The following is a 25,395-nucleotide window of genomic DNA, read 5'->3' on the forward strand; positions in this document are numbered from 1 at the left end:
TGGCAATTGATGCGGTATGTGACAATTGATACACTGCTTACATAACATTTAAGCATTTTTTATTGTAATGTTTGCGAAGCCCCACAAAAGTTACTTCAAAAAAAAGAAAAAATTAATGATAATTTAGTTTACTTTTAATCAAAATACAACAGATTTTACAATCCTAATGCTCTACTTAGAATAGAACATTGGGCATGGCATGACATAAATTTACCCAAAATGACATAAATTTACCCAAAAAATTAATTCAAAGAGTTTTTGAAAGGAAGGAAATCATGGAGATGTTTAGTCTTCTTAAATTTACCCAAAACAATTAATTCAAAATAATTTAACTTGTAGTTATTAATCAAAATAAATTCTTCAAATAAAAAATAAAATAATTAATATGGCCGTACCTGTTCACAACTCACAAACCTAGAGAACAAGAAATAACAATTTGATATTAGATAAAGTAGAAGAACTCATGTAATTTGCAAAGCAGCCAATCATTCAAGTTCTTGACTAAATTCATCACATTGCACTCTCTGCTTCAACCCTCACATTATAAGATATAAACATACATACCATAACCTTGTACAAATCAAAATAACTTTCCAAGGGTTGCTTTGCTACAATAAGCATGTCCATCGTACATCTAAGGATATCGCAAGACGGGCAGACTCTAGCTAGCTAGTTAGGCATCTTGTGAGATGTTTCCTAAATGGACATGCACGCTGTTTAGAGGAAAATATACTCCCCAAAGGATCTCCGCGAGCAATGTTGAACTTTCTGGCATTTGTTGATTCGGCATAGTTTTTTCTAAACCAGCACTTTTGGTGTATATGAAGTATTCTTAAACCAGAATGCTGATTAATCTAGGGCAATAAGACTAAGAATTGCTTGCTCAGACAATGTCTGTTTCTGTATGTTTTGTCTGTGGCAGCAGGCTCATAAACATCAATGGAAATGATGAGAAGGAAAAGACTTCCCCGCAGGATATGCTCCATATATTCCTCTCACAGCATAGTATTCATAAATATAGTAATCTTCAAGAGACCGCGTCCTTTCTCAAGACATCACTCAGTCCTCTCCGCATGTGAAAAAAGAAAAATGGTGCAGATGTCTACCCAGCCAGAACAGCCCATGCAGGTGGAGAGGAGGCAAAACAGAAGTACTGGAGGACGTGAAGAAGAAGAGTGACCCGACAGGCTTGCCATTTTATAAGCTTTTGAAGTATGCAGACGCGCTCGATTGGATTTTAATGGCTCTAGGGACCATACGATCTGTCGTCCATGGGATGGCTCAACCAGTTGGATATTTGTTGCTCGGCAAAGCACTCAATGCTTTCGGAAGTCATATCGACAACAAAGACAGCATGGTTCATGCTCTGAAAAAGGTAGATAACTGCACTTCGCTTGAATTCCTAGCTTACTGTCAACTGGTGGCTATAATTATTCATAGCGTGCCTTGAGTACCGACTTACTAATTATGGATGATTCACACACAGTGTCAGTGGAGCTTTTCATTTGTGTTTTTCTTCTTACCTCTTTCAGGTTGTTCCATATGTGTGGTACATGGCCTTTGCAACCTTCCCTGCTGGAATCCTAGGTTGGCTTCTTCTGGTTTTCTAAGATGATGCAGATGCATATGTTTTTACTAAGTCGCAGAACAGTTTTTTGTTGACATGCACACTTGTCTCACACCTAATCGCCGTTCAAAAGTCACTGTTTCCTAGGCTCCAGTGGAGATTGCTTATTTTTGTGTGCCATTCCTGAACATCGCATCAAGTTTTATGGGATTGGAAGTATCATATAACCATTTATCATATTGGACTACTACCAATAAAGTTAGCAAGAAGGACTAGATTAACTACAGGAGAGAAAACTAGTAGTCTAGAAAGTACGCAGTAACAAAGCATTCGCATGGCTTCCAATTTTCTGCAGAGATTGGATGCTGGATGTACGCAAGCGAAAGACAAACAGCACGGATCAGATTAGAATTCCTGAGATCGGTCCTCAGACAGGAGATTGGAGCTTTTGATACTGAATTGTCGAGTGGAAAAGTCATTGCGGGAATAAGTACTCACATGAGCATAATCCAGGATGCTATTGGAGAGAAGGTAGCAATCTTTCCCTCAAGTTGACTGCTCTTTAGATTTCCCCACCAAAGTTTGCCGATCATGCTAACATAACTTTTGCTAGCAGCTGGGGCATTTCCTTTCGTGCTTCACCACATTCTTTTCTGGAGTCTTGATTGCCTTCATTTGCAGTTGGGAAATTTCACTGGTCACCTTGTTTGTAGTTCCCTTGATTCTACTGATTGGAGCCACCTACACCAAGAAAATGAATGCCATCTCAGCTGCGAAAATGATTTACCTATCCGAAGCTACTACTGTTGTGGAACAGGTGAAAAAACTTAACCTTTTTTATTTATAAAAAATCTATAATATAGGGAATCATCTGGGAATTCATGGGTTAATGTTTGACAACGTACAGACCATATCTCATATAAAAACGGTCTTTGCATTTGTGAGAGAGGATCGCGCAATCAAGTCATTCTCAGACCACATGGACAAGTAGCCTGTCATTAGCAGAGGAGAGGCACTGATTAAGGGAGTTGGAACAGGAATGTTTCAAGCAGTGACCAACTCCTCTTGGGCACTAATCATATGGATCGGAGCAATCATGGTCATTGCTGGAAGATCTAGTGGAGGGAACGTCATAGCAGCAGTCATGAGCATCCTATTTGGATCTATGTAAGAAAAGTTTACCTTTCTTGTAAGAGTTTTTGGATGAGATTGTTTTGTCTTACAGCGACTAGGTAAGCAATCCAATGATGATCATCAAGCTAGTTAATCTGCACATAACATGAGAAATAACATCATCCTACTTGGGTTCTCTAAAGTTTTGTATGAATGCGTGTGTGATGCATTTCATTTTGAGCCTCTTAAGAAGATATCAGATGCCTTTAAGAATCTTCATACAATGAAGTGAAGAAGATAAACCTTAATTTTGGACCGTGGCTTCTTTTGCTTTCCAGCTCAATCACTTATGCTGCCCCAGACATGCAAGTATTTAACCAAGCAAAAGCAGCAGGAAATGAAGTTTTCAAGGTGATCTGGAGAAAACCAAATATTAGCAACGGTTCAGGGGGATCATACTGAAGGAAATCGAGGGAAACATTGACATAAGGAACATTCACTTTGCTTACCCATCCCGAGAAGATAAGGTGATTCTTCAAGGTTTTACGCTGTCAATTCCAGCAGGAAAGACGGTGGCGTTAATTGGTAGAAGTGGGTGTGGGAAAAGCACAATCATATCCCTGGTTGCAAGATTCTACGATCCATCGGAAGGTCTAAAACCTTTACCTCCATGCTCTTGAGCTGAAATTTGTTATCCTCTCCTTATTATTCCCACGGTTTCATGCTTCTATTGCTCATACATTTTTTGCGCACAAAGATTGCTGACGATTGAATAATATTGCATAGGTTGCTGAGGATTGGGAAATATTGCATGTTTTCAGGGGTCATTCTCATAGATAACCATAACATCAAGGATCTTGATTTGAAGTGCCTCCGCCAAAATATTGGAGCAGTTTCCCAAGAACCATCACTGTTTGCTGGCACTATCAAGGACAACCTTAAAGTAGGAAATTTGGATGCAGATGACCAACAAATAGAGAATGCAGCAATGATGGCAAATGCACATAATTTCATTTCACAGCTTCCAGATAAGTACTCGACAGAGTTAATATGCAATCTCCTAGCAACAGATGAAAATAAACGATGTCTCTCCTGAAAGTTCTCAAGCTCTCATTAGACAAAAAACAAGGATCCTAAGTTCAATTTTGGCGCCATGATGATGGACTAGGTGGGGCAGAGGGGCTTCCAGCTGTCAGGAGGACCAAAACAAAGAATTGCAATAGCCAGAGCCATTCTCAAGAATCCTCCAATACTCCTGCTCGATGAGGCTACATGTGCTCTTGATTCGCAATATGAGAAGCTGGTTGAAGAGGCATTGGAGAAGGCCATGCAGGGAAGAACGGTGATCTTGATTGTGCACAGATTGTCAACCATCGTTCATGCAGATGAAATTGCTGTCGTAGAGAATGGACAGGTTAAGGAGACAGGAACGCACAGCACCCTATTGGATTCCAGCAAATTTTACAACAGGCTATTCAACATGCAGAACATCAGTGTTGTTCGTGATGAAAGGTTGGCTGCCCCATAATAATTATTTCCTACCGTTTGTGCATGACGATTATTTTGATAAAAAAAGAAACAGGTTCTCACTGGCCCATGATGTTGATTGAATGACAGAACTGATATATCTTCGCAAGATTATGAAATTGACCAACCCCATGGCTCACCTAAAAGCAGAGTTTTAAGTGAAAAAGGCGCAGAGATAGAAGAAAGCATCAGAGAAGATCCTGAGCAAGAGGAGCACAAGAAAATATTAGAAGCAGTCCACTTCTTTAGAATCTGGTTTGGGTTGAGGAGGATGGAACTTGTCAAGATAGCCATCGGCTCCATTGCAACCGGTTTCTCTGGAATCTCAAAGCCTGTTTTTGGGTTCTTCACCATAACAATAGGCGTAGCATATTACCATAAACATGCAAAGCGGGAAGTTGGATGGTACTCGATCGCATTCTCCCTAATAGGGTTGCTATCATTAGTCTCTCACATCTTGCAGCATTACTACTTCGGTGTGGTCGGTGAGAAGGCGATGACAAACCTTAGAAAAGCTCTCTTTTCAGGTAGCTGTCACTCTTTTTTGCTAGCAGAGTCCTTTACAGTTTAATGCAGAATCTACTAGCTCTGAATTTGAGATTCTGCCCAAGTTGTGAATCATTTATGGAGTATAATTTGCATTGATTGTCCTAAAATCTTGCAGGTGTCCTGTGCAATGAATTCACTTGGTTTGAGAAACCCGAGAACAGCATTGGGATGGTTACTTCGCGAATCATATGATACATCCATGGTGAAAGTGATAATTTCTGATCGCATGTCCGTCATTGTTGGATGCATGGCTTCTATACTGATTGCTACAGTAGTTAGCATGATTGTAAACAGGAGAATGGGTCTTGTGGCTCGGGCTGTGATGCCTTGCCACTTCATCGGTGGGCTCATTCAAGCCAAGTCAGCCAAAGGATTTGCTGGCGACTCTTCTGCAGCACATGGCGAAGTCGTTTCCCTATCTTCTGAGTCGGTGACAAACATAAGAACTGTAGCATCTTTTTGCTATGAAGAGCAAATCCTGAGGAAGGCCAAGTTAGCGTTGGAAGTCCCAACGAAAGAGAGCAGGAGAACCAGAATCAAGTATGGAATAATCCAAGGATTCTCTCTTTGCTTATGGAACATTGCACCTTGTGGTATACCGCGGTCTTGGTCGATAGAGGCCAAGCCACATTTGAAAACGGCATAAGATCGTACCAGATTTTCTCTCTCACGTACCTTCTATTACAGAGCTGTGGACGCTGATCCCCACCGTGATATCGGCCATGAGCATACTCACCCCTGCATTCCAAACCCTCGATCGAAAAACTGAAATCGAACCAGATGTGCTGGAAAATACACATCATGGGAGGATCGAAGGAACTGCTGAGTTCCAGAACGTCAAATTCAAGTACCCATCACGACCAGAAGTTACCGTTCTCAAGAACTTCACGTTGAGAATTGAAGCTAGGACGAAGGTGTGGCTCTTGTCGGGCCAAGTGGTGCCGGAAAGTCCTCTATTCTGGCCCTTCTGCTGAGATTCTACGATCCGATGGAAGGAAAGGTCGTCATTGATGGGAAGGACATAAAGGAATACAACCTGAGATGGCTGAGGACTCGAATAGGATTTGTGCAGCAAGAGGCCATCCTCATTAGCTCCTCCATTAGAGAGAATATCTGTTACGGAAACTGCGGTACTTCATTGCCTCATTGGTGCTTTTCTTGTAGCATCTTCGAACCTCTTCCCACACCGGTTCAACGCGCCGCATCCATCGGACCCACAAACACCAGCAAAGCGTCGGCCCCATCAAAACCATTCTCAAAAGCCTCTAAACGAGAATCAGAATCAGAATTAGAATGTTGCGATTTTTTTTTTTTTTTCTGTTTTTGGTTGCTTAATTATTGAATTAAAGGTTTGAGTGCGTTTGAGTGTTTGAGTCTAGAAGCGACCTCCCTCGCTAAAGCAAAGAAACATCTGGAAGGAAGCAAGGAGCGACTAGCTAGACGACTTTTTTGCATCTAAGGACGCAACCTTTCTATTATCTCGGATTTGGTCCCCTGGACATTTTGTCATTTCGCCTTGTATCCCGAATCAAGGGACCTGTTACCGGAAAGTGTTCGGATTTTCAGGTGGCCCAAAAACAGAGAAATTGTATTCCGGCCAAGAAAAAAAAAGCAGTGAAATTGTAAATGATGCAAACGCACCGTTCGATTCTTTTTTCCTCACTTCTTAATCAGAAAAATTCAAATGAACCTATATGATTATTGGTCCAATACTCACCTGAAATCCGTATGATTATTGGATTTGGAGTCAAAAAGCACTTTTTTTTTTTTTTTTTGCTTTTTGGGCCTAAAGAAAGTCAATGAGCACATTCAGCGGCTAAAAAATAGTCAATATTATTAATGGCGAAATTAAATTCACAGAAAATTTGTGAAATTTTGCATCCACTCTCGAAGTGGGATTTTGTTTGCCCTCACCTATTTTGAGTTCATTCAATTTGATATGAAAAGCGATGTACTACTTAAAAGTGATAGTAGGAAGGGTTTGGAATACTTAGCACAGTCTTGAAAACTGAACATGGTAATACTCCTTCGCATTCAAAATAAGTTTAGACTCAATAATTATACTCAAACCATTGTAATAAAGATGACATATATCTCCCTCTCAAATAAAATTTCCTCCTCACATAATAGTCTTGGACAACGAACCCTAGAAAGGAAACTAATATCATTTTTTTAAGTGCACATTTACCATCAAGATAACTTTGCAACCTAGTAAATATAATAAGAATTTAATTAATCTCATGTATTATTGTTAGTCAGGAAGAGATCATCTTTTGATATCTTCTGCTATCTCGCACTCCCCCGCTGTTAAATCGAAGTTGTTTATTATCCCTCTTCATCCATCATATTCAACATTATTCGTAGTGACAATCGGTATGCAATGAAGCAATACATACATAGTGATCACTGAAGTGCCGTTAACCATGCATAAAGTAGGTTGTGTGCTAGCTAGACTTTTAAGCAGAGGCTTTGAAACCCAAACTTGCTCCTCATAGCACTATGCTAAAAAGTAGCCACTAGATTTTCTATTGGATCCAAGAATCCAAACTATAACCAATGACATCTTTAATATGATAATGCTAAAAGATGAATTGGGTGTAATTAAGATCATAAATATAGTCATAAACATCTATTATATAATGATGGCCAAGAAAGGGGAGCTACATATGAAACATCATCAATACCACGTTTCAATTCGCCACATATGTGAACGGATCAAACGGTTTTGATACGTGTCTATGCTTGTGTAATGCTAATACTAGTACACTCAAGACCAGAATCTTCAAAAGTTATTGCACTAGTTGATGTAGTGGATATGGTATTATTGCCTTCGTCGGTCCAAGTTCCATCATCCCTTCTTGACATTTCTGTTGCATAAAAGAGTGGCTTGGGAGATATTTGTAGATCATCTACTTCTCCTTTGAGCATTTCCAAGACTTTGCGCATCGAAGGGCGGTTGTTAGGATTCCATTGTATGCACCAAAGAGCAACTATTATCATCATTTTTATTATTTTCTTGTCATCCTCACTGACTTCCACCGGAATTTCCAATTCTTTACAGAGTCAATCATAAATCCACAAAGGAAAGTAAATTTGACTGGAATACTCTGAAACCGCATCCCCATTTTTCCTCTTAGTAGCCATTTCCATTAGCAATTTTCCGAAACTATAGACATCAGCTTTGTACGATACGCCTCCAAGGTTCTTGAAGACGAGCTTCGGAGCCATGTACCCTAAGGTTCCTCTTGCGGCAGTCAAAGACACGATGTTGTAATCCGTGGGATACAATCTTGCAAGCCCAAAGTCAGAAACTTTTGGGGTGAAATCCCTATCCAAAAGAATGTTATTAGGCTTACTATCAAAGTGTAAAATTTGGATGTCGCATCCTCGATGAAGATATTCAATCCCTCTAGCAACTCCAAGAGAAATCTCATACACTTCCTTGCATTCAAGGGAAATCCCTTGTCCTCGTGAGAAAATGTACTTATCCAAAGATCCATTGTGCATGAAATCATAGACAAGAGCTTGTTTAGAGCCCTCAAAGCAATAACCAATGAGTCCAACAACATTGACATGATGAATTGTGCCCACAGTAGCCACTTCACTAATGAAGTCCTGCGCGTTCATTTTTCCCTTTAGAATCTTGACCGCCACCTCACGGCCACTCCAAAGTCTTCCTTTGAAAACAGAACCATACCCACCCTCTCCTAATTTATCCTTAAAGCCACTCGTGATTTTCTTGATGTTCGAGTAAGAATACCTCATCAGCAAGAAATTATTAGATTGCAAAAATTCTTCAACATTTTGATCCATTGCTAAATGTCTTCTCCTCCATTTGCGTATTAATAATATCATCACGCATGGGGCTCCCAAGATGAATTTCACAACCATGCATTGAAACACTGTATATTTTTAACCAATTTGAGGGTGTGTTAGATGTTTGCATTTAAAGATTTAAAGTCAATTTCACAATGAGAAGACTATAGTAATGTTAACGATGTTGAAGAGCGAGAGCAAGAGCCGGAGCAGGTGCGTCCCATCAACGAACCGTATTCCGCAATAGAGATTGAGTTTGTAACAAGTGATTTCTGAAGAACATTTAAGAGACATTTATTTAGACCATAATGAAGCAGTGTGTACATCGGTTCAGTCCACTAAGATTTGTGGGCAGAATTTGAACTAAATAGATAAACAATTTAATAAATAATGTATTTATTGTTATATGAATAACCAATTCGTGCGTGTGTTGAATGTTTGTATTTAGGAACACTAACTTGATTTCACAATGGAGATTGTATTGATGTTTACCGATGCTAAGGACCGAGATCACTTCAATAACCTCGGCAATTAAGGTGAGGTAAAAGGCGATATCTGCAAAAGAGATAGAATGTGTTTACTTAGATCATAATCAAACAGTGAGTAATTGAATATATCAAGTTCAATCCACTAAGATTTACTGGCGGAATTCTAATTACTTAAATTAACAAATGAATAAAAATGTATCCGTTGTCATACTTATAAAATACCACAACAACATTGAACTAACTACATGATCTTACAGATGACTGAGCTCTATTTCACGTTTAGTGAAATTTCACATGTCTTTGACCAAATATATCCTAATAATATTTTGGGATAAGTACATTAAAAGTGTCATAATTTTCATACAACATTCACTTATTTTTTTGTTCACTTTAGTGCCACAAATTTGAATTCGATCACTTAAGAGTCATCGGTGATTTGCTTTAGCGGAAAATTCGATGTAAATGATGATTATCCTATGTGACGTCGCTATTGTTGATTTGGACAATTAATAAAAAATTCAAAAATAAAAAGAATCCACATCGAAATGGAAAATTAATTAAAAAAAAAATTGTGTAGGATGATATGCCGAAAACAACATTCAAATGATCGATTTTACTTTAATGTGACACTTAAGTGAACAAAAAAGAAAAGTTATGACACTTAAACGAGTACCGTACAAAAGTTACAGCACCCTTGCTATTTTTCATAAGAAATTGAACAAACTCAAAAGTTGTTACCGTTCTTGGCACTACACTGAATTTGGTGCTTGTCATTGATGTCGCACTCGAAATAATGTTTGCAATACTTCTTACAGGAAATTGGATGCCATGAAAGCTCAAACCCATAAACCATTAGATCATGAATTTGCGCATAGGAACAAAGATTGTCTCCATCGACCCACCCTGGCATCATTGCCATATGCTCTATAGTGCACGCACTTTCCATATTCGAGACATTAGCATCGACCATGGCATATAATTGCCTTCTTGTACTGGAAAATTTTGAAAATTCGACCCCATCAAGGCATGATGAAGCATCAATGTATAACCGAGAAGCAACGGCCTTCGTGCAGTTCACAATTGAAACTGTCTTGGATAACTCTCTATCATTGTACATGTATCCCCCGCATTTATATCGATTTGATTTGACGATCAAGAAGCTGCTGCATGACAAAGAGTGGAGAGGAAGAGACGAGCAATTGCCCTTTTGTAGCTCAACATCAACAACCCTAATTGTGTAGTTGGTATAGTCAATGGAACTTACATGGTATTGGCTTGAGTTCAAATCAAGAACAGTGCGGTTATTTACGCAGGCTAGTTCATAATTAGGGTCGCCACAGATCTCCGTGTTGTCCTTCAACCGAAACAGGTAGCTTACGTTGGCGATCTCGCCACAAGAGGTGGTGCATCGATTATTTTCAATAGGGTTACTAAAAGACTGAGGTAAGAGGAGGAAGAGGAGGAGGAGGAGTTGTTGATCTTTGTGCATGGCTTATGCGATTGGAGGGAGCACGCATCAGCTAAGCAAAATCTGAGTGTTTTCGTGTTGAGCTGTAGAAGAAAGATAAAAATGAGAGGAATGATTTTAGTTGCTCTGTTTCTTTCTTGAAAAAATGACGAGGTATATATCAAGAGAGAGGGGGGAAAATTCTCCGACCACAGCTAATTGTGTGGATGTGCGTGATTTGGGGTCTAGCGTCCCACATCAATGGGACGTACGAGAGACGCAAAGGTCGGCTGAAAAGTCAAAAGCCGGTCACCAAAGTGTAATCGCCCTTGGCCCGGCGGACGTGCAGCGAGGAGCAGAGATTAGAAAAGACCAGAATTCAACAACGAGGAAAAAACTGACTCTCGAGCTATCGACATCAGCTTTGTAAGATATGCCCCCAGCCCCCAATGTTCTTTAAGTTTAGAGTCATGTATCGCAAGATTCTTCTCGTAGCAGTTAGAAACATACTGTTGTACTCGACGGGATACAATCTTACGAGCGCAAAGTTGGAAACTTTTTGGATGAAACCTCTGTCGAGAAAAATGAGAAAAATGTTGTGAGACTTAATATCAAAATATATATTTGCAGGTCACATCCTCAATAAAAATATTCAATCTCTCTGACTATTCCAAGAGCAATATCATGCATTTCGTGCAATCAAGAGAAGTCCCTTGTCCTCGTGAGAAAATGTGCTTTATCCGAAGACCCATCATGCATGAAATTGTAGAGAAGAGCTCATTTGGAGACTTCAAAGCAAAAAGCAACGCGTCCAACCACATTAACATGATGAATTCTTCCTATGATAATCACTTAGTTGATGAAGTCTTGTCCATTCGCTTTCCTCTTCTTCAGAATCTCCATTGCCATCTTGCGGCCGCTTTGGAGTCTGCCTTAGAAAACAGAACTGTACCCTCCCTCGCCCAATTTGTCCTTAAGGCCACTCGTGATTTTTTTATGTCCGAATAAGAGTACCTTATTTGGCAAGAAGTTATTATTAGACTACAAAAATTGTTCAACCTTTTAATCCATTACTAAGTGTCTTTTCCTCCATTTGCATATTAGCAACATTATCGCCATTGGGGTTCCCAAGATGAATTTCACAGCCATCAGTTGAACTGTATTTTGGGGAAAACGCAAGAAAATTATTGGTCTGTTAAATCTTTTGCATTTAGAAACATCAAATCAATTCAATATGAGAAGATTTAAGTATCGTTACCGATGCCATAGAGCAAGAGTCCTCAAATACCGGTGCCAAAATTGTAGAAGTAGGCGGAAATTCCTGGAAAATGGACTGCATATGTGTCAAGTGAAAGCGGAAGAAATTCAAAAAGACACTTATTTAGACCGTAATCAAGGAATTAGTATATTGGTTCAATTCATTAATATTTGTTGGCAGAATTCGAATTAAATAAATAAACAATGCATTTATTACAATACATATAAAATACCACGAGCATCAACCTAACTACCTGAGCTTACTGGGCATTTTCAAATCACACGGGCTTTGAAAAGATACACAGATGACTGAGCTCGATTTCACGTTTTGAACAAATTTCACGGACTTTGACCAAATATGTCCCCACAAATTTTTTTTTTTTTTCAGAAAATTGAACAAACTTAAAAGGTCTCACTTTCTTGGGTCCGCACCAAATTTGGTGCTTACCCATACCACTCAAAATGATGTTTGCAATACTTCTTACCCACAATTGGAAGACATGAAAGCTCAAATCCAAAAACCATCTATTCATGGATTTGGGCATAGATTTAAAGATTGTTGCCATCAACCCACCCAAGTATCATTGACATAAGCTCTATAGTGCATATAGTTTCCATATACAAGACATAGTATCGACCATGTGTTGGGAGCATGTAATAGAAATTCGATACCTTATTTTGAAGATCGTCAAGAGGGAGCTCAAGTTTGAACCTGTCAATATATCCAGTTGGATTCACATTCACTTAAAAGCTTAAGCCTATGGGTCATGATTTAATTAAGATATATTAACTGCTCTACACCATACCAACTTAATGATTTCTCTAACACAACTTACTTACACGTGAGTCATGAGGTCTGTTCTCCCTTAATCCAAGTATCATTTTGCACCTTTAACGATTTATCTCAAACCATGACCATGGCTCTAATAAGCACACAATAGAAGTCCATCTTAATCCAAGTATTCTTTTGCATCTCTAACGACTTTTCTCAAGCTGTGACCATGGCTTTGATACCAATTGGTGGAAGCACACAATAGAAGTCAAATACCTTCTTCCAAGGAGATTACCAAGAGGGAACATAAGTTTAAACCTATCAACATATTCAGTTGAATCCACATTCAATCAAAAGATTAAGCCAATGGCTCATGAGCTAACCGGGATATATTAATTGCTATACACTACACCAATCCTTTGATGTAAGATTTCTGTAACACAACTTATTCACACGAGAGTCCTAACACCATAGTGTATAATCGCCTTCTTGTACTAGAAAAGTGAAAGAAAAATTGACCCCATCAAGGGACGACAAAGCGTCAACATGAAACTGAGAAGGCACAGTCTTCCTGCAATTCACGATCGAAAAGGTCTTGCATGACTCTCAACCATAGACCTTGTATTCCTCGCATTCTTATGGATTTGGTTGGAGCTAGAAGTTGCTACATGACAAAGAGTGGAGAGGAAGAGATGAACAATTGCCCTTTTTCATCCCTACATCGGCAACCCTAATTGTGTAGTTGTCATAGTTGCAATACTGGTCCGGGTACAAATCCAAAACGGTACGGCTATTTATGTAGGTTAGCTCATAGTTAAGGTCGCCACAAACCTTTGAGTCCCCTCTAAGCTGAAACACGTTGCTTATGATCGGGATCTCGCTGCAAGAGTTAGTGTATTTATTATTTTTTGTGGCAATGCTAAAAGACTTGACGTAGAAGGAGGAGGAGGAGTCGATCTTTGGGCATTGGTTATGCAATAGGAGAGGACACGAGTCGAGTAGGAAAATCTATTGTTTAGCGTGGAGATGTAACAGAGATGGATGAAGATGAGAGGAATAATTTCAGTTGCTCCGTTTCTTGAGATAATGAGAAAGAGAAGGAAAAATCGTTGACTACAAACTAATTTGTGTGGAAGTGAGTGATTTGGGGTGTGGCGACCATAAAATGGGACGTGTGAGAGAAGGAAAAGACTGGGATTGGTCGTCTGAAAAGTCAAAAAGCCCGTCAACGAGCGAGACAGGCGCTAGAAGAAACTTCGTGCACCGCGACGAATCTAGAGTTGAATCAACGTCGGCGTGGGCCACCCCAACGCAGCCGTGCAGCAAGCTCAGAGTGAACCTAGGCGCGGCACGGCCGGTGGTCATGGTCTGGGATGAGGGGTGTAGATTATAAGATCGGAATATGGATTCCGAAATGAAAGTCGGAAAGGTCATATCGATTCATTTTTTAACGATTGGAAATTCTATCTGATTGCCATAAGTTCTTTTTTAAGCTCTCATTGTCCGACAAAGGGAAAAATGGCCTAATGCTAGACGCTCAAAGATTATTCATGAAATCTTGTTTGCAGAATGATGCATAAACTCTACATTTGTATAATCGGGAAGAAAGCGATCAAATGGTAGGAAAATATATACATAACTATAAATGTGAGATGTTTCTTCACTTTTCATATTTTTTGAATTGCCATTCTCACTTATGAAAAGTCATGTGTAAAATGACTTTTTATAATCAAGAAGGGCAATTCGAAAACATGAAGACAGAGAAAAACCTTGCACTTTATAAATTGTAGTGCATTCTATTGTGTTGTACCTATCATCCCTAACTCTCATCCGACTAATTAACATCATATATCACACAATTTATTCAAATAATATATACGTAAAATAATTTTATGCCGTCATCCACAATATCTCTACCTAATGACAGTATTCCGATAGGATTTTGTTAAAAAAATGCCCTCAGACACTTGTTAACGCCAAATAACAACATATTGTCAACCCCGCTGAACTGATTTTTTTTTTTTTTTTGTGATTTGAATATTCCTATTCTCGTCTAGTAATACTGCTGTACTCAAGCTGTTAATCTCGATAAATTGTTGCAGCAATTGATGAATTTGACATAGCGTTTGATGCCTAGCAACTGACACTTCTGTTGGACAAAAGGGTGACTTGGGCAGCGTTAAGAGGATAAAAGTTCCTGCAAGGGAAATTGAACACGTAAGTGAAAGCTGAAAAAATTTAAAAGATACCTATTTACCACAATCAAGCAACAAGTGTTCTAGTTCAATTCATGAAGATTTGTGGTTGGAATTTGAACTAAACAAATAAACAAACGAATAAGACTGTATTCATTATCATACTTATAAAATACCCCAATAGCATTTATCTAACTACTTGATCTTAATGGCCATTTTCAAATCACATGAGCTCAAGATATACAAATGACCAAGCTCAGTTTTCCCTATAGATGAAATTTCACAACCAAATATATTTATTGAGAAAACTGAATAAATCATAAATACTTACCTTTATGCAATTAGTTAGGTTTGTAGCGTCGATATAGCAATAGTATTTACAATGCATCTTACAGGCTTTTTTAAGCCATGAAAGCTCAAACCCATAAACCATCTGTTCATGAAATTGTGCATAGCTATGAAGATTATTGCGATCAACCCACAATGGTATCATTGCCATAAGCTTTATAGTGCATGCAGTTTCTACAGACGAGACATTCGCATCAACCATGGCGTATACTCACCTTCTCGTACTAGAAAAATTCGAAAATTCAACCTCATCAAAGCATGATGAAGCTTCGACGTAAAGCAAAGAATCGATGGCCTTCATGCAATCCACGATTGTGACAGTCCTGGATAACATGTCATCCCTGTACATTCCTCTCCACCATGTATATCGCTTCCATTTGTAGCTGGAGTGGGTGCAGGACAAGGAGTGGCGAGCAAGAGATGAGCAATTTCCGTTTCGTAACCCTAATCGTGTAGTTGGTATAGTCAATGTATCATACACAGTACTTGCCCGAGTACAAATGGAGAATGGTGCGGTTTTTTTATGGAGACTAGCTCATAATTAGGGTCGCCGCAGAACTTCGGGTCACCCCTCAGTTGAAATGGATAGCTTATATTGCGATCTCACCGCAAGAGGTGGAGCATTGATTAATTTCGACGACAATCCTAAAAGACCGATGCGGGAGAAGGAGAAGGAAAAGGAGGAGGAGGAGTTGATCTTTGTGCATAGATTATGCAATAGCAAAGAGCACGAACTAGTTAGACCAAATATAATGTTTGGTATCTAGATGTAGGCCCCGTTTGGCTCGGTTGAATTGTAATTTTAAAGTGCATTAGGAAACAATTTTGACTGAAATGCCATTTAATAAAAATTGCATTATCAAATGACTTTTATTATTATTATTATTATTATTATTATTATTATTATTATTATTATTATTATTATTATTATATTTATTATTATTATTTTTTTGGAGTTTAGCTACCGGCGGCTAGATCCAGCTACAACCGCCTCACCTGAGGTGGTGTGACCTTAGGCGTTGCCTAAGTCGCACAAACTAGGCATCGCTCGCCTTGCCACAACCTAGGCAAGCAATGCCTAGGTCACCCCGACCTTAGGTGACCATCGACTGGGGTCGCGCAATCAACGTCACCTAAGGTTAGGCGGTAGTCACTTGCCCGCACTACCCTTCTAGCCTTCGATTGGCTTTTCTGTGCAAACCATGGAGAAAATTAATAGTAAATGAGGAGCTAAGATTTGCATTCTGAGAATGCAACTTCCTAAAGGATTTCCGGACCTATTTTGGGCTAAAGGCCCATGGAGCCCTTTGGAGATGTAATTATATTTTCCCAAAAGTTGAGCAAAAAATGAAGGGTTAATACCTTGAAAAACCCCAAACTGGTACACTTGTGACAAATTTACCCCAAACTATTTTTTTGACCATAAAAAACCCCAAACTGGTAAACTTGTGACAAATTTACTCCGACTGATTATAAAAAATCCTAAACTGGTACATTTATGACAAATTTACCCCAAACTAATTTATTCGACTGCAAAAAACCCTAAATTGATAAATTTGTGACAAATATACCCTATGCTAAATTGAATTAATACCACAAAAAAATCATAAAAATTATAAACTGTGACAAACGGAACGTAAAATCCTAAATTGGTATACTGGTTAACCGTCACGTGTCATTGAACTTAATAATTTGAAAATAAAATTTAACGAAAACTAACATAGGGTAAATTTGTCACAAGTGTACCAATTTGGGATAAATTTGTCAAAAGTATATCGCTTTGGGGTTTTTTGTGGTCAAAAATAGTTTGAGGTAAATTTGTCACAAGTGTACCAGTTTGGGGTTTTTTAGAGTATTATCCCAAAATGAACCAAACGCCATATGCATTTGGTCAAGGGATTTTACAGTTTCAAAATCTATTTGGAATACTCAACCAAATGGGCATAGAATGGGATGGATAAAGATCTGTTTCTTTCTCAAAATGATGAGGAGAGAAGGAACAAAGCGACCCGGCCTTCTAGGCAAAGGGGGAACAAAAAGCAAAATCTCATGTAGACTGAATGATGCGTAAAGTCTTCCTTCTTATAATCTTTTAGCAGATTTTAGCACTTGATCAACTTGACTTTTACTTGTAACCGGAGACTAGAGTGATGCATTTGGTACGAAAATATTTTCTTTTTTCTTTTGTCTTGAAGGTGATAAAAAAAAATCTTATTAAAATAATGATTTCTCCCATGTCTATTCCTTTTTATTACAAACCTCAACTTTTCTAATTTTGAAATTGCATTTTTTGAATGTAAAATGATTTATGCCTTTCCTTATGTAGCAGTTCAATGTCATGTGTGTTGGAGGATTCTATATTCAATTTTGATTGTTATTGAAAAAACTGATACATATTTAATTTAGAAGAGGATCATGGAAAAGAAGGAAGCTAGTATTTTCTTCCATCACGACAATTTATTACGTGCCTAATCTTTTGTGTGATCATGAAATATTCTCAACATGAGATAGGGAATACTTCTTGTGAAAATACTATTTCGAATAGGGTAGAATGATGAAGATGGATCTTTAGAGTACTCAAGTCGGATTTTGAGGCGTGATATCACTTTCTTTAAGAATTTATTTGCCCCACAAAGTTGCTAATTGTCACCGGTAAATATTTTTCAGGATACAACAAAGTCTCAAAATAAGAATACTAAATAGCAATTCTAGTATTTCTCTAGGATTTCCCTAGGAAACAATCAAAAGGATGGTTGTAGTTTTCAGAAAGAAGACTCGAAAAGATGAAAAATGATCACACTCATTCTTCCTCAATCTAACAAGTATATATAAAATAGTCTTAAAAAACGTAGACGACTCTTCGTGAAAAGTTGCGAAAATGAACAAACACATTCTTTCAAAAATTGCTCAAATGAACAAAGGCGTCCATTCGTAAGAAGTTAAACTAAACAAATGCAACCCTTCGGGAAATGTTGTAAACTAAACATATATCTTTTTCAAAGGTTGTCTTGAAAAGACACAAATAAAAAATTCGGAATAAAAATAATAATTATTAATTAATAAATAAAATTTCGAAATTATTATTTATTAATTAATTAATTTCCTAAAATTCTCAATAAAAAAAACAACCTTTGAATTTATTAAAGTTAATAGGATAACTGTACGAAATAGAAATAAAAATAAAAATAAAAATAAAAATAAAAATAACAAATGAATATGGTGGGGTTTAGCCCACAACCAATCATTCCTTTAGATGCACAAAGGAAACTTCACACTTATAAATTGGCCCATTTCCTCCCATTTTTCCTATGTGGGACAAAGAGAAATGCACTTAGTTTGTTTGTAAAACAAACTTCCAACAATACTCCAAGGAAACAGATAATAATAATAACAAACAAACTATAAAGAAAAGATTAGTAAACGTTTGGAAAGTGTAAATTTTAGACATAACCTTTCACAATTGAAAATAATTTGGAAATGAAAAAGTGGACATACACCTCACACTTTATAATGGTAGTGCATTCTGTCGTGTTCATCGATCATTCTAAACTTCCATCCCATTGTCTATATTTATCAACATCCTGTATCTTACTTTATTCAAATAACAAATATGCAAGAACCATTCCATGTTTTCGTTTATAGCTTAATCCCTCCGTCTCCATTTGCGGATTACAGTATCCCCAATCACAGGGTTCCCAAGACGAACTTAATTAGGCTTACGGCAACTATACTTTTTGGAAAATATAATAAAAGATGGTGGCCGCCGTTCCTCAGGTCGCCTTATAGTTGAAAAGCGTAGCTTATGTCGGTAATGTTGCCACATGAGGTGAATTCCCCGCATGGATTGTACCCGCATAGAAGAATAACGAGAACAAGGGCTAGTTTTTTTAGCATTGCAATGTTTGTTTCAAAGGGTTTTCATTAATAAGAAATTAAATCAAAAGAAATTACAGGAAATTGGCATTTATCAAGTCACGAATTGACTCGGATTGGAAAGCTAGTATAATGAACGAGCAAGGTTTTTGAAGACGATGTGGCATCTTGTTAGTTGCCCCTATTGGGAGTCAAAATGATGGGTTGGTGGTCCATCTTACAAAATAGAAGAAGATGAAGTGTGGGGCTCGTCAACTGACAAGTCAAAGTCAGTCAACGTAAGTTGACGAGCAACAGAGAATCGGAAGAAAAAGTCAAAAAGATTATGCGCTGCGAACCATCCTAGAAAAGCTCGTAGAAGAAAATTTTGGGAAGGTGCAAAACAACCGCGTCCAACTTTTCCGGGCTGAACACTATGGGTCAAAATTTTGGGAAGGTCAAAAAGATCATCATCGACCATTATGGGTCAAAATTGGAAGGATGCACGAGCAACAACCGCGTCCGTCTTTTCCGGGCTGAACACTCACTTTTTCGCTAAATTCATAGCTAAAAGTGTACTTATAAAAGGTATTAATAAGTTACCAACAAAAAGAATGATCATGGTTCATGAACTGTCGACTTCATGTCATATTGAGAAAAATTATATACAACAGCTTCCCGAGTCAAAAAATGAGATGAGATTGATTAGCTCTTTATGATGATTTGGGAGACTTCCTTTAGTCCTTGTTTAGTTGATTGATTCCAGAGGAATTTAATTAGTCAAAGAATGAATATTCTACTCTTAAGCTTTTCATTTAAAAAAAAAGAATGACTATTGTTGGAGCTGGAATATTTCATATGTAGGACTTCCTTGAAATATATTTAAGGGAATTACCTAACCACCTTTAATTGAATTCCACCTTCATCATAATTATGCTCCACTACCACCAAAGTCATCGAACAGTCTAAGTTCATCACCTCTTGCTATCATTCATTGCGTGAGGAGAGGGAGGTCAAGTTGAGTCCCCGCCTCGACTCAGGACCTTGAGGCCGGCCTTGAAACCCCAATGCCAGAAATCGAGACCCTGGTGCCCAAGCCCGGCATGTCAAGGATCGAGTTCTGGACGGACTCAAGGTTTGAGCCCATGATAACCTAAGCAACCTAGTAAAAGAAGGAAGAATTTAATTAATCCAATTTATTAATGTTAATAAAGGAGACATCATCTGATGTCTCCTATTATTCCCTGATTTAATTATTTAACTAATCTCCGATGGAACAAAAAGTCAACAAAAGTATCCACTATTTATTGTGTAGTTAAGCGTCCCCTTCTTCCCCTTGTTTAAACCGAAGTTGTTGTTTATGATCTCTCCTAAATTTTGTCATTTCTTACCATCCGTCATTTTTATTAGTGGCAACGATTAGTTTGCCCTAAAGCGACACGTACATAGCGACCACTAGAGTGCCGGGAAGTCCTGTGTGCTAGTTAGTATTTTACGCAAAGACTCCAAAACGCAAACTCGCTCCTCACAAGACTATGCTGAAAGTCATCACTAGATTATATATCAGATCCATAAGCGCAACTTATAACTAATAACATCTTTAATATGAAAATGCTAAAGATGATACAATCGTAATTATGATCCATTAAAATAGTCTCACATACGTAAAATCTCATGATGGCCAAGAAAGGGAGCTACACTTAAAACATCATTAATACGATCCGTTTTTGTTTGCCACATATGTCACGAGATAAAATATTATCATGGCTCTATGCTTGTGTAATACTAGTAGTACCATACTCAATATGAGAATCTTTATAAGTTATTCCACTAATCGATGAAGTGGATATAGTATCTCTGCCATTGTTAGCCCAAGTTCCATCATCCCTTGTCGACATTTCTGGTGGATAAAAGAGTGGCTTGGGAGGTATTTGTAGATCATCTACTTCTCCTTCTAGCATTTCCAAGACTTTGTGCATTGAAAGGTGATTGCTAGGATTCAATTGAATTTACCAAAGAGCAACGATTATCATATTCCTTACTATTCTTTTATCCTCCTCCCTAATATGTTCAACCGGAATGTCCAGTCCTTCACTAAGTTTCTCATGAACCCAAAAAGGAGAGTACGTCTAACTAGAACATGCTTCAACCACCTCCCAACTCTTCCTCCCACTAGCCATTTCCATCAACAATTTACCAAAACTATAGACATCGGCTTTGTAAGAGACGCTTCCGAGGTTTCTATAGACCAGCTCCAAAGCCATGCCATAGGTTCCCCTTGTAGTAGTAAGAGATACGATATTGTAATCCGCATGATACAATCTCACTAGCCCAAAGTCAAAAACTTTTGGGGTGAAATCCTTGTTGAGAAAAATGTTGTGAGACTTAATATCAAAGTGTAGAATTTGCATGTCACAACCTCAATGAAGATACTCAATCCCTCTAGCTACTCTGAGAGGAATCTCATACACCTCCTTGCAAGCAAGAGAAATCCCTTGTCCTCGTGAAAAAATGTGCTTATCCAAAGATCCATTGTGCATGAAATCATAAACAAGAGCTTGATTCAAGCCATCAAAGAAAAAACCAATCAGTCTAACCACATTAACATGATAAATTCTTCCAATCGTAGCCACTTCACTTATGAAGTCCTTCTCATTTGATTTCCCCTTCTTCAGAATCTTCACTGGCACCTCACGGCCACCCCGGAGTCTTCCTTTTAACACAGAATCGTACCCTCCCTCACCTAGTTCTTGTCTTGAAGACTGCCTGTGATTTTCTTGATGTCCGAGTAAGAGTATCTTATCGGCAAGAAATTATTGTTAGATCGCAAAAATTCTTCGGTGTTTGATCCATTGCCAAGTGTCTTCTCCTCCATATGTGCAGGAGCAACATTATCACCCATGGGACTCCCAAGATGAATTTCACAACCACGAATGGCGCTATATGTTGGGATGAAGGCAAGAAAATTGTGAGTGTTAAATATTTGCGTTTAGTAACGTTAAATCAATTTCACAATGAGAAGATTGTAGTAATGTTACTGATGCCATATCACGAGACCATATAAATTACCCAGGTGATGAACATGAGGTAATGCTCGATTTTAACTGCAAGAGATCTAGAAGTTGAATATGTGACAAATGAAAGCTGAACAAATTCAAGAGACGATTATTTAGATCATTATCAACGGATTAGTAAATGGGTTCAACCCACTAAGATTTGTTGGCAGAATTCGAATTAAATAAATAATTATCTATTATTATACGTACAAAATACCACAACAGTATTTACTTAACTATTTTATCTTAAAGGGCATTTTCAAATCACGTGGGCTCTGCAAAGATATACAGATGACCGAGCTCAATTTTCACGAGTTTCGAACAAATATATCCTGACAATTCTTCTTTCTTTCTAAGAAAACAGAACAAACTCGAAGGTTCTTACTTTTCTTGGATCCGCAATGACTTTGGTACGTGTCGTTGATTTCACAGCAATAGCAATCCGGCCCACAGGTAAATGGAAGCCATGAAATTTCAAACGCGTAAACGATAAGCTCATAAATTTGCGCAAAAGAGCGAAGATGGTTGCCATCAGCCCACCAAGGTATCATTGTCATATGCTCTATAGTGCATGTAGCTTCCACGTATGAGACATTTGCATCGATCATGGCGTACACTCGCCTTCTCGTACTAGATTAATCCAAAAACTTGACTCCATCGAGGCACGATGAAGTGTCAATGTAAATCCGAGAATCGAAGGCCTTCATACAATCCACGATCGCCATAGTCTTGGATAACGCTGGACCCTTTTTGATCATATATTTCCCACATCTATACCAATCCGGGTTGTAGCTGAAGTTGCTGCATAACAAAGAGCGAGAAAGAGACGAGCAGTCGCCCTTTGGCAGCCTGACATCAACAAGCCTAATCGTGTGTAGTTGTTATAGTCAATGTACTGTACAAAGTACTTACTAGAGTACAAATCCAAAATAGGGCAGTTATATTTGCAGTCCAGCTCATAGTTAGAGTGGCCGCAGTCTTTCGAGTAGCCCTTCAATCGAAATGGGGAACTTATGTTGACATCAGCGCAAAAGAAGGTGCAGTGATTATTCTCCATGGCGATTTTAAAAGATCCATGAAGAAGTGGGAGGAGGGGGGGGGATGTTGATCATTGTGCATAGGTTATGCAATAGCAGAGAGCACGGATCGATCAAGCAAGTCTTCGATTTAGTGTTGAGATGTGAAGAAAGATAGGGATGAGAGGAATACTCTTGATTGCTCTGATTCTCGAGATGATGATGATGATATGAGAAAGGGAAAAATCTCCGACTTTAAAGCTGATCGTGTGGAAGTGAATGATTTGGGGTGTAGCAACCAGAAAACGAGACATGCGAGACAAGCAAAAGCGTGGGAATGGTCGACTGAAACGTCGAAGCCGGTCGATGAGTACGGGACAAGCAACCGAGGGAGACTTTGTGCACCGCGACGAATCTGAAGTTCAATTGACCTTGGCTCCACCCTAGCCACCCGACGCAGTGTGTGCAGCAAGCTCAGAGCGAACCATGGTGCGGCCCGGCCCGGCCCAATGGCTAGGGGTTGGAATGAGGAGCATAGATTAAAAGATCAGGATTCAACTCTCGAGACGAGCGAAAAGCTCATGTGAGTTCATTTTCCAATTATTTGAAATTCGATCCGATTGGTTTGAAAATGTTTTGTTTTTTTGGTTTTTTTTTTTGTAAGGAAAAATGTTTTGTTTTTTCATCATGTAGATGTTAAAAAATCTTAGTAAAATGATAATTTCACATGTTTATTCTATCTATAATAAACCTCAGCTTTTCTAATTTTAAAATTGTATTTTTAAATGCAACACGATGTATGCCTTTTCTTATATGTTGATATATCGTTACATACGCTGCATGCATTAAGATCAAACCTTTTCTCGAAGATGTGTATAAATGAAATGTGATTTAAGAATGATTTGAGAATTCTTTGTTCATGTTTAGTATTATTAAATAAATGATCAACATTGATAAATCCTTTTTTTTTCTTATTCTTAGTGACATAGCTCCATGATTGTAACATTTTTTCAGAGTTCATAAACTTAATGGTCCTATCAACAAGCAATCAACCATGACCTAGGCAATGGAAAAAATAAAAAATAAAATAAAGTTGGCAATCTTAGGCTCTGTTAGTTTAGCATAAAATATCATGTTTCGGGAAAATATTTTCCAGGAAGCTATTTTCCAAGAAAATGACGAGATTTTTCGGTATTCTACAAATCTGAAAATGAAGTGAGAGATATTCCACTTTTCATTATCTTATTTAATTTTCTAGAAAAAGTTACCAAAAATGGAATTTTGATTTTTTAGTCGACCAAAAAAATTAATTTTAATTTTTATATATTTTTTAAAATTTAAATTTTCAATTATTTTCTATTATTAAAAAATCGAATTTTTAAAATTTTTTCTTTCTTTCTTCTTCTTTTTTTCCTTTTTCTTTTTCTTCCTCCTCCTCTTTCTTCCTTCGCCACCACATGCCTCTGATGGCCAACGTTTAACAACCAACCAAGACATGGATCGGAGCTCGAGGCCTAGCTAATCCAAGCTAGCCCAAGCTCGCTAAGACCGGCGAGCTCACGGCTCACCGTATCTAGGCGAGCGCGAGCTCTATTGATCTAGGCAACCCCAACCTTGTCGAGGCTGGTGAGCTCATGCTTGCCGGCTTGTGGCGAGGCTCAAGCTAGCCCGTGGCTACTCGCCACCGCCACCGAGACTAGTGATCGGCCAAGGAAAATGAAAAAGAAAAGGAAAGAACAAAAATTAAAAACTTGATATTTAAAAAAAAAAAAAAGAAAAAGAAGAAGAAAACATATAAAGAAAACATAAAAATAAAAGGAAAATGTGTTTGGTGAAAGAAAGTGAGGTGAAAGAAGTTATGGAAAATGTTTTCTATTTCTGAAAATGGAAAACATTCTCTCCACTTTTGAAAATGTTTTTTCTAATAGCGGAAAACGTTTTTCTAGACTAGTTCATTTTTTGTGAAACGAACATTGGAAAATCTGAATTTTTTTTTAAAGTTATTGTCCGTGAAACGAACGGAACAATCATTAATTTTCCTTACATATTCATAAGTTAATATCTTTTCAAAATAATTCACGGTTGAATTTTTTTTTTCCTTTTGATACGACAGTCCCGATTATATACAAGATCGATTCCATAAGTTGTTGGACTAGACCATGTAATTCCCCATTAATTAATGAAGTTGGGAAGAGATTAATGGAGAAAATCTAACAAATTTTCACATTTGTAGACCCATGCTAAACATTCACAAAAATTCCGTGAGTTCTCTCCTTTTCGTTTTTGTTCCCTCTTGGCTGAAACTAAAAGAGATTTGTGGTAGTTGAGTCAGAGATGAAGGAGAGAGGTCTGGATTCGTTTTCTAGTCTGTATATGCTATAAACTGGACTAA

At 38.0% G+C, this 25,395-nt stretch overlaps 1 pseudogene; it reads left to right on the forward strand.

The window, feature by feature from the left end:
- Positions 1–25,395, forward strand: part of LOC120289671 — a 37,745-nt pseudogene that overhangs the window by 4,587 nt on the left and 7,763 nt on the right.

Source organism: Eucalyptus grandis, chromosome 11, assembly GCF_016545825.1.
Source record: "Eucalyptus grandis isolate ANBG69807.140 chromosome 11, ASM1654582v1, whole genome shotgun sequence".
In the NCBI taxonomy this organism is placed as follows: Eukaryota; Viridiplantae; Streptophyta; class Magnoliopsida; order Myrtales; family Myrtaceae; genus Eucalyptus; species Eucalyptus grandis.